Source organism: Mus caroli, unplaced genomic scaffold, assembly GCF_978045245.1.
Source record: "Mus caroli unplaced genomic scaffold, Mus_caroli_1 scaffold_19, whole genome shotgun sequence".
Lineage (NCBI taxonomy): Eukaryota > Metazoa > Chordata > Mammalia > Rodentia > Muridae > Mus > Mus caroli.
In genome coordinates this window covers 25,870,118-25,880,267 of record NW_028227274.1, presented here as the reverse complement: position 1 = coordinate 25,880,267, position 10,150 = coordinate 25,870,118, and the positions used below count along the sequence as shown (strand labels likewise).

General features: G+C 37.7%; 1 pseudogene; it reads left to right on the top strand.

The window, feature by feature from the left end:
* The first annotated feature begins 2,297 nt into the window (after positions 1–2,297).
* On the top strand, positions 2,298–3,082 carry LOC147000235 (large ribosomal subunit protein uL30m pseudogene; annotated as a pseudogene).
* Positions 3,083–10,150: the final 7,068 nt, after the last annotated feature.

Sequence of the window (10,150 nt, the reverse complement as noted above, 5' to 3'; positions counted from 1 at the left end):
GACTGGTTGCTTGACCCTCCCCCCAAATATTTCAACTTTATCAAATTCTTGGAGTTCTCTCTTAAAGAAGAAATACAAACTGTTTTCTGTTTTATAAATTCAAAACAGATAAACAAAGAAAATATTTGTCAAGCCTTCCAACGAATACTTCTGGCCATCACTGTTCTTTTACATAGTTAGACATTCATTCACTCAGTGCTGCACATGAGAGAGATGAACTCAAAAGAAGGACATGATGACATAAACCCATGAGTAGAGTTTGGCAGAAGCTTGTCATGACCTAAGGATTAAAGATATTCATACTGACTTAAGTGCAAATTTTAAAATATAGCAGCAAACAGGGCATTCTTATTTCTTAAGGGGAAATAAGCTTATTGTTTACTATGTAAGTCTACTCAAGGTGTCAAAAATGACCATATCTATCACAAGTCATTCACAAACAAATAAACTAGAAAAATACTCATAAAACATTTACTGAAATAAATCTGACTTGGCTAAAAATAGATCTTGAGTGTGAAATCCTTACAGCTGGTTCCTTGTCAACATCTTGGAGACTCCTATAATGTAAGTGGGTCTACTGAGATGGACTGACTTGAAACAAAGATAACATTTTGTCCTTTACCGTTGAACAAGCATATGTGTGTTTGAGTGGTCTGGACAAAGATACTAGCACATAAGGATAAGCTCTAGCACAAGTTATCAGTGAGAAAAATATTCTAGGCATTGGGGAAAATAAGAGTAACCCTGAAAAAAAAAATAAAGGATCTGAGCACAATGCCGCATTCACACAGTCCAACTTAGTGATGCTATATATTTAGAAAATCACAAAACTAAAGGGCCTATCAAAATTTTGTATAAATGTATTTCTATTCTTGACATATATGATTGTCTGTCCTTTCTTTGGAAATGAAACTCCCATTACATCCAGTTTTCTTTTGTTTCACATTATTTCAAGAAGAAAGATGATAGTGACGTGAGTTTATAGGTTGTCTGATGGAGGAATGTCAAGTAATCTGAATTTACCTGTAACTCAAACTACACTAGTGCTATTAACAAACGTTTTATGCTATGTGTTTTAGGGAATAATAACGAGAAAATTTTGTGTATCTATTCTGTGAACACAGATTTTCTGTCTGTTTTGTCTTGCTTACAACGGTTTTTAAATCCTGAAGAATCTATGGTAAAAAAAAATACTTAAATAAATAAACATGGAGATGGCCTGGCTGCCACTCAAGAAGTTGAGGTAAGATCTCTGTACATTAAAATTATATCGAAGAATAAAATAAATAAATAAACAAAGTAATAGTACACTTTCTTTTTATTAATCTTTGTTAAAATGGTTTTGTCATAGGGGAAGAACTAAGAAAACATTTTTCTCCTATGATGCTGTTTTAAGGGGAAAATATTTGAAGTTCTTTTTTATAAAGAATTATATTGTAGCTAGTCTATATTAAAGTTACAAAAGCCTTGTATCATATTTATAGACTATAAACCTAGATTGGGCAGATTCTATGATATGCTCATCTACATCCCAGCCATAATCCCCTTGGGACTTCCTGTTTGAGTCTCTCCTGGGCTGCTTTTGCTCCATCAGTCTGTCTTCAGGGTGTACGTCTCTCAGCCACATGCTCTTGGTTCATCCACTTAATGGAGACCCCTCTCTTAGTCTTCTTTATACCTCTCCCTGTGGTCTCTCTTGAGAATCCGCACTCAGTGTTCAGATCTGGCCTTTCTCTACTGCCCAATCACAGGATCTAGCCTTTTATTAAACAAGAGCTTCAAATTGGGGATCAAGGTTTACACAACAACGGCTGAACAGCATTCACGAGATTTCACTTCTCAAGAGGCAACCAGATCTTGGGGTTCAGAAAGCAGCAGACCCACCCTCAACTCTTTTTATCTTTACATTAAAAATTACTAAATGACAGATTTGTGTTCTTTTTAATTTGTACTTGGAACGTGTACCATATTTTCCCGAAATAATATGTGTAATCAATATATACTTAAGACAGACCCTTCCCCTAATGAATAAAGATTTCAAGAAACCAATCACCCAGCGAGCAGGCAGGACTTCTAGGGGGAGGCAGGAGAAACATACTTCCTTTTGGATGAGAGAGAGCATGGAGACACAATGTAGGTAGTGAGAGGCCCTCTGGCTTAGGTGGCAGATCTGCAGGGATTCGCCACCCAAGAATTTATAACTTAGAATAGCTTACAGAATTGGGATGCTAGTATCTGGGCCCAATGATTGAGTTACCTGAAGATTCTAAACTAAGATTGTGTGGTGTTTTCCTAACATGGTCGGTCACTCAATTGAGTTCCAGAGAAAAGTATGGTGGCAGGGAACCCCAGTCAGCCTTGGGAATTGGAAGAGTGGGACTAAGGTGGCAAAAATCCACCATGAGGACTTAGCAACCCAGGAGGAGAGGTTTCATACCTCTGAGTCAGAGTTTGTAAGGCTGCAAACAGACTGGCTTGTTCGCTGGTACCATGCCGGTGGTAGGGTGAATTGCCTTATTTTTTTAATATTTCACTCAACATATAGTTCTGCTTCTTCCAGATGCTGGTATGTTCAGACTGGACATAGCAGTTGAGTGCCACCTCTAAAGAAAAAAATTACTACACTTATTGCTTGGGTTATGCGCTTAGTGGCCTCCAGGCAGAGTATAGGCTGTGAATAAAGGTGTGGAATCTCACAGATTAGATTCTTCACAAATTTACCAGATCAAGAATCCCAGATAAAGTGTTACACACTAGACCTAAAGATCATGAAAAAATGTTGGAGACCTCCAGAATCTTCATAAAGTGCACACCTCTACACGGATAACAAGTACAAAAAAGTGTACCCCCTGGGGGAAAGAAACAATCAAGATACTCATACTACAGAAGACACACAGCTCGCGAATTCACAAGGACATCCATTAGTCCAGGCAAAGCTGAAACTTGATATGTATCTAGCCCCTGAAGCTGTCACAGGGACTTCTCACAGAAAAGAACTTGTCCAGCCTGTGCCTCACGAGCACTGAGGATTTGGTCCTGCAGTGGCATCCGGAAGCCTTTACAGCAGGAAACAAAGTCCTGATGCCACACAGCTCAGACTACAAATGCAGTTACTTAGAAAACCATTCTCATTAAAGTGTAGGTTAAGCATACACACACACACCCACACACACAGACGCACACACACGGTTATATACATGGTATATACATATACATATATATATATATGAATAAATTTCAATTTTTCTATCAAATACATAATTGAAACTTCTGCTCAGATGTTTCATAGGCATTTTGATTCAGTCTACCCCAACTGAATTACCAGTTATTCTTTATACCACCACTCTGACATTCCCATCACTCCACACAGTAGCCTATCCCTCAACTACATGAGATCCTAAATCAGGAGCTATCCCAAATCCCCACCCTTCCCTCCCCTTTCTCTCCATTGAGCTTGCTGATGTGAATTCTCCCCAATTCTTCTTACACTGACTCGGATTATCCAGTCCCAGTGAAATCCTCACTATTTATTTCTTTACATACTTGATTATGGATGTGTACATGTGCTGTGTGTAACCCATGCATTTCAGTGTGCAGCTTCATATGGCTAGGTCCACACATGCAGGTTCTGGAGCAATACTTTTCTTCTTCTATTGCTATTTGCTTTATTCCTCTGAGACAGACTTTCTGGACTTGAAGCTTACCAGTTTCACCCACAGATTCATTTGTCTTCTGTGTCTCAAGGCCCGTGTTATGTGAAAAAAACGGCCTGATTTTTATACAGGGGCTTAGTCATTTAAACTTAGGTTCTTACAACTCTAGCACTCTTACCCAGTGCCAATTCTGATGTATACAACTGTCTACTTCATGTCTTGGTTTTCTCTTTTCTCCTATATTGTGCCTCCCCACAAAGTATTCTCAGACTTTGGATGAAAATGAAACTTAATTGTTATAGTATATTTCTTGGATACAGAAGACACAGGCTTTCATAATTCAGGGATGGTGTCCCAGAAGTAGGGAGTTGAAGGCACAGCATCAAAAGTTTAACGTCATACAATCAGTAACGCAGAGAGAATAAGGGCTACTCAAGACTGAATATATATTCAATGCAGAGCTCCTATGCTGCTACTAAATAACTCTTTTAAATCTGGAATGATTTCCTGTTGAAGTCTCAATTGATGCAACGTTTCTTCTTTCGGAATTTTGAGCAGATGCCAAATACCCTTTAATGCACAGAGCAGTAGAGTCTCCTGTTCCAACTGCCAGACTCTACTCTTCCACAGCACTGAGGACTGTATCTGTGTTTATGTAGCTTATGTACATGTATATGTATCTTCATTGTTAGAGCACAACATTTATGAGAACAGACCTCTGGCCTTTTGTGCACCAAAATTCTCCAGTCTTACAAAAAAACAAAACAAACAAACAAACAAACAAACAAAAATAAAAAAAAACAAAACAAAACAAAAAACTAAAAACCAAACCAAACCAAACAAAACAAAACACTGACACCAAAATACAATAAGTGCTCAGGGAATATTTGTTGAATAAAGAGATAAATGAAAAGATACACAAACAAATGAGTCTATAAAGCTTCTGTAAAATTAAAATGCATTTTGTATTGTGGTTTGAGATCTACTCTCAGCATATGAAGATGTTTAGAAAACAGGGGGAAATGATGCAAATCTTACACATGTCTGATCCTAGTGTTTCAGGTAGGAGATATTCAGCCCATGTAGATGTTACGAGGGAATAACTACGAGATAGGATAGCCTCTCAGTAGAGAGGAATCGGGTTAATTTCAGGGATAATATTGAAGAAGATCTCTATACAATGTCATGGGTAAGCTTATTTCTGAAGCATAACAGAGAGTTGCTTCCAAAACAATCTAAAGGGCAAGGAAATGTCTAACTACACTGGGAAGAGACCCAACAGCCAGTGTGTTTGTGTTAGAGTAGGGAGCTCAAAGTCTGTAATTGCTGTGCAGGATGGATAGGAGATAGGTCTGTTGAACAGAAATAACAGAATTCCTTCTTTGCTATAGCTGGGACAATGTGTCACCAATGATTTTAGAGGGAGAAGACAATTTCCACAGCATTCTTTTTTGTTATCATGTTCCTTATATTGGCTTCATCTCCAGTCTCAGAGCACCTGTCTCACTGAGCACAACTGCATAGAAGGAACACACACCTACACACACACACACACACACAGACACACACACACACACCTACACCTACACACACACACAAAATCTTTTCACTAATTATAGCATCTAGTCTCTAAAGTTGGACAAGAGGCAAGGTACTATGGATAGAGAACACTTTCATGATCAAATTAGGAAGAAGACTTAGAAGAAAGGGACATTTAGTAAGACGTAGAGGAGCATAAGAGACAAGAGACAGGGAGATTTGATCCAGTACGTTATACAAAATGATAAAATTGCTAAGGAATAAATAAAATTTATAAAATGTCTCATTGTCAAAGTGATCCTTCTATCTATGAATAGCAAAGGGACAGAACAGATCTTGGCTCCTCTTGGGTCCTTGTGCTGCAGCTGCTGTTTCTCATTTTCTTGTTTGGGTCTTGGCCATTTGGTAGCAAATTTAGTTTGACAGATGTTGAGAACTGGGAAATTAGGAAATGAAGTAATCCAGCAGAGAATCCATCAAACCAGCATGCAAGGTGCTGATGTTTTTAATCATCATTCCAAAAATTTTATAATAATTCCAATTTAGATTAATGATGATAAGATCCAGTTGCACTGAATACCAAAAAAAGTTAAGTAAACTGTTTTAAGAACTAGAGAAAAAAATCTCAAAAACTAATAAATCGTCATTACAGAACCTAGAATGCAGTAATAAAGTATATAAAATCGTTTCTTAATTAGGACTTTAGCTTTTCACTTGGGTTATTTGAAAAAACTATTATTACATTCAGAGCTTTTGAATTATTTTAAAAATATTTAAAGAACAAACTTTTTTTTTTAGGTTTTATTCTCCAGCTATTCAAATAGACAATTATCTTAAGAACTATTTTTCTAAGAATTATAATCTACATTAAGTTGCTTTAATAGTGAATTAATATAAAGAAAAATTCATATACATTACAATTATATTTAAATGTTTTTAATTTGAAGGTATTAGAATATTGGAATTTAGAAATATAAGAATGATTACAAAATGTACTATTCAAGTTTAAATTTTTAAACAAATTGAATAATGCTGAATTTAGAATTAATCCTCCTTAAATATTAACTCTTTCTTGGTTCAAATTTCTTTTAAGAAACTGTGGTGAAAATAATTCTCACATTATTAGCTCCTGTATTTGTGATTCTTGAGAAGAGACCTGGACAATTCCTTCTGGTAAGATCTGTATGGAGCTCTAACGTACAGAGTTTTAATCATTAAGTACTCAGAAAGGGAAGAAGATCATCTATCCCCTGTACAATTCGTTAAAGCTACAAGTTAGATACACACTACATGTAACCTAACAAATTCAATGGAGAATTAAGTAGCTTTAAAGGCCTCAATTACTCTCATAGTGAAAAAATGGTGACAAACAACACAGAGAAAATTAAAGACTAATACTAATAGCACATTAGGATATCATAAAATTTCATGATACATGAAATTAAAAATTTTAAAGGCAGAAATGTCAACATGTAGATTGTCAGGTGTGGAGGGGGATGACTAGGGGTGGAGGGTGGGAATGGAGCAGTGAACCCATTGATAAAGAAGAGAGAAAGTGAGTCACTGAGTGAAACTAGACTTAAGAAAGTGAACTTCAGGCTCATTCTAACATGAGAAATGGTCTTTGTATGTCATAAAGGTCATGCCTGAAACTGCTATAACAACCAATTTGGGGGTTCAGAAGAAAGCATAAGATTTTTGCTTAATCACAATTTTATGTGAGTGCTGATGGTTGGCTTGGTATGTAAAGACATATTGATGCCCAAGTTAGACTGGTAGAAAAGACAGCTGCTCCACTATTGTCCCCTGACATCCTCTTTCACACCATGTGTGTGCATGAACATGTTCGATAAATATTAAAAATGTTGTAAAAGATCTATGCTATCTAGAGCCTTCTGCACGAAGACTGAAAGACTGAAGGAAAACCCTCAGTTTGCTTAGGATTACTAAGAAATCGACAAGCAGAAGGGAATATGGCCATATATGTCCTGATAATGACCTGTGTGGGGAAGACCAACAAGGCCTCCTGCTCATGTGCCCTCACTCTCTGTGTGGAAGTCTTTTTATCTCAATGCATAGCTGGATCCCTTCTGAAATGACAATTTTCAGGCTTCATTAGATCAAATATAAGCCATGCTAGCAAATACCTTCAGAGACAGAGAACATAGGGGTGAAGTTTTTACTTTTAGAACTGAGTCTGGGGAGAGCTTGGATTTAGTATCTGGAACATCTTGGAGAAAGAGGTGATTCTAGTTTCCCTTCTATAACTTAGATCAAGCAGGGAACACAGGTCACAGATGGGGTTGGAGGAGAGAGGATGCATGTCAGGCTGGGGGGTTGGAGGAGCAGAGGCTGTGAGTTTGGGTGGGGAATGCAGGTCAAGCCAAGGAGAAGAGGACCCAGGAAGACTGTTTCTGAGGGCCTCCAGTTTCATTGAGATCCAAAGACTTCCCATTGTTGATGCAAAGTAAGACAGACAGAGATGGAGAGACTGTGTGTGTGAGGAGAGAGGAGAGAGTTCATTGTTGAGTCAAATAAGATTGTCCATGGCCCTGGAACACCTAGAATATTTTAATATAGAAAAGGGTTATACAAGGTTTGTATTCACAGAACAAATTGAAATCATATAACTGAGCATTTTTCAAATGAAATATGGGAGTATCAAGTAAGATGTTTACAGCGAAGTATGGGAATGTTTGTGGTCTTGGATGCTATCTGATGGCATTTTTATCTCTGTGGTTAATGGAAGCTAGGAGTCTATTAAGTTAGTATTTTCCACAGATTTTACCAGAAAATCGCAAGGCCATTATGTCGGGCATTGAGAAGAGCAATGAGTGAGATGAAGGCAACTAGCTAATTGTGTTGAAATGTGCCTGAAGGATATGCTAAAGATGCAGAGACAGGGGGATCACAAGATTGAGGGGACTAAGGGCAGCCAGAGATAACTTGGCTTTGTATCTGCTGCAACCCAACTCTCCACAATCAAGAAGTTCTCATCAATCAGGCTAGAAGTGACTTCTTGCCTAGGACCTTCAGTTCACAGCATGCTAAAGTGACACATACAAAAATTCTGGCTTTTGTGCTCAAATAATCACTTCTTCCCTGTTTTTACAAACCACAAAAGTTACATAGTCAACTCACAACCAAACAAGTAAATCATAAAATAAGAATCACGTTTTGGTATTATAGATTCTTGCTATCTTTCTGGCTTTCTGGCTCTGTCTCTGTCTCAGTCTTTCCCTCTCCTTGATTCTCCTTGACTCCCTCCTTCCCTCCCTCTTTTCCTCCCTTCCTCTCTCCCTCCCTTCCTCTCCTTCTTTCCTACCCACTTTTTGTTATAAGGGGATTCCACCTCTATATAACTTATTCCAAAGATAGAACTTATTTGTGCTTTCAACCTAGTAATCCAAGTTTCCCCTTCAAGTTATAAAAAAAAAAAAAAAAAAAAAATGAAAAGGACAATCCCTTGACACCTATCAAACTCTGAGGATTAGGTGAGGACAAATAAGAGATAATTTATGGAAAGCACTCTGGCAAGCTCAGCAGGAAGGGACCATTTACAGGGAAAGCACTTTTTAAAACATGCTGATCAAACTGCCTCAAAGGGTGCAGTGAAAAAGGAGAATGAACACGTATTGCCCCTCCCACTCCTTACAGCTTTTCAAGAAACAAACACCACCACCACCATCACCAACAGCAATGAAAACAAATAAAGAACAAAACAAAATCAGCAATAGCAACCCAAAACTCCACTGGTGTCCTTACATGGTGATGCATTTCCAGGGAAGAGATTTTAGGGCTGCTTGTCCCTGAGTCATACCTGAAGGGCGAATGTCTCCACACTGCTGAAGCCTATTCTGAGAATTCTGAGTGTGGCTCCTTCTAAAATTGTTAGGACACTAACAAGGATATTTTCTGTTCTGCATTGTTTAAAGTCTTTTTGGATTAGCATCTCTTGTATCTAATCATTGTCCACTCTGATGTAGATGGACTTGATTTTCATATGAAATGTGCATCATACAAATAGCCAATAGCCTGTTTCTTTCCAAGTACTTGTGGAAAATGAACTGTTGGAGAGTGGAAGCTAATCCCTAATCTCTTGATGGGAGAGTATGTCTATACTCTCTGTAGGGACAGGCAAAGAAAGATCTGCCAGTTGACAATGTGACAAATCTATTGCTTTAGCAAGAAAACAACAGAAACAGACTGAACACAAGTGCTGCATTCTCCATGAAAGTCAACCTGAGACCTCATGAAGGTTCTCTTCTCTTACACAGAGATGTTTTCTTTCACCTTAAAAACAAAACAAAAACAAAAACAAAAACAAAAACAAAAACATTGTGAAACACGAAACACATTACCTGTTGCTTAGGGAATTATACAGTTGCTTTGGAGTGCGGCTTTCAAATCTGTAATTTAAACTGTGCTGAGGTCTATTCAGTCATGGGGTAACATGGAAAAGCTGCCTGGAGATTAGAAGCTGATACTAGAAAGGTGAATTACAGTAGGAATTCAAGGAAGACCTCTGACTGTAAAGCAAAGACCTTCCAAAGCATTCTGAATCCAATACATTGTCCAAGTTAACCACTCACTGTGCTCTGTTTGAATATAGAAGCACCCCATATCATTACTCCTATGAAAATGCCTACTTAGCACATGTGTTTGACAACATGAGACACTTGAATGTTCCATGTAGGAAAAAATAAAGGGAATAAAAAACCTCTGAGAGTTTAGCATCTCTGGAGTCTTTGAGGCTTGCCATCCAAACTCCTAGATCACTCAGAAATGTGATAAATGTTCATGTTATCTATTCCTGTGTTTGTAATGGATAAACCAGTCTTAATCTAATTTTTGCAGGAGGGAAAAATACTAGTTCTCTTTGACAGAAAGCAAAGAATGTTGGTTTCATCTCTCCTCCAACCTTCCCAAGCTTCACATCATCTTAACATAGTAAGTCT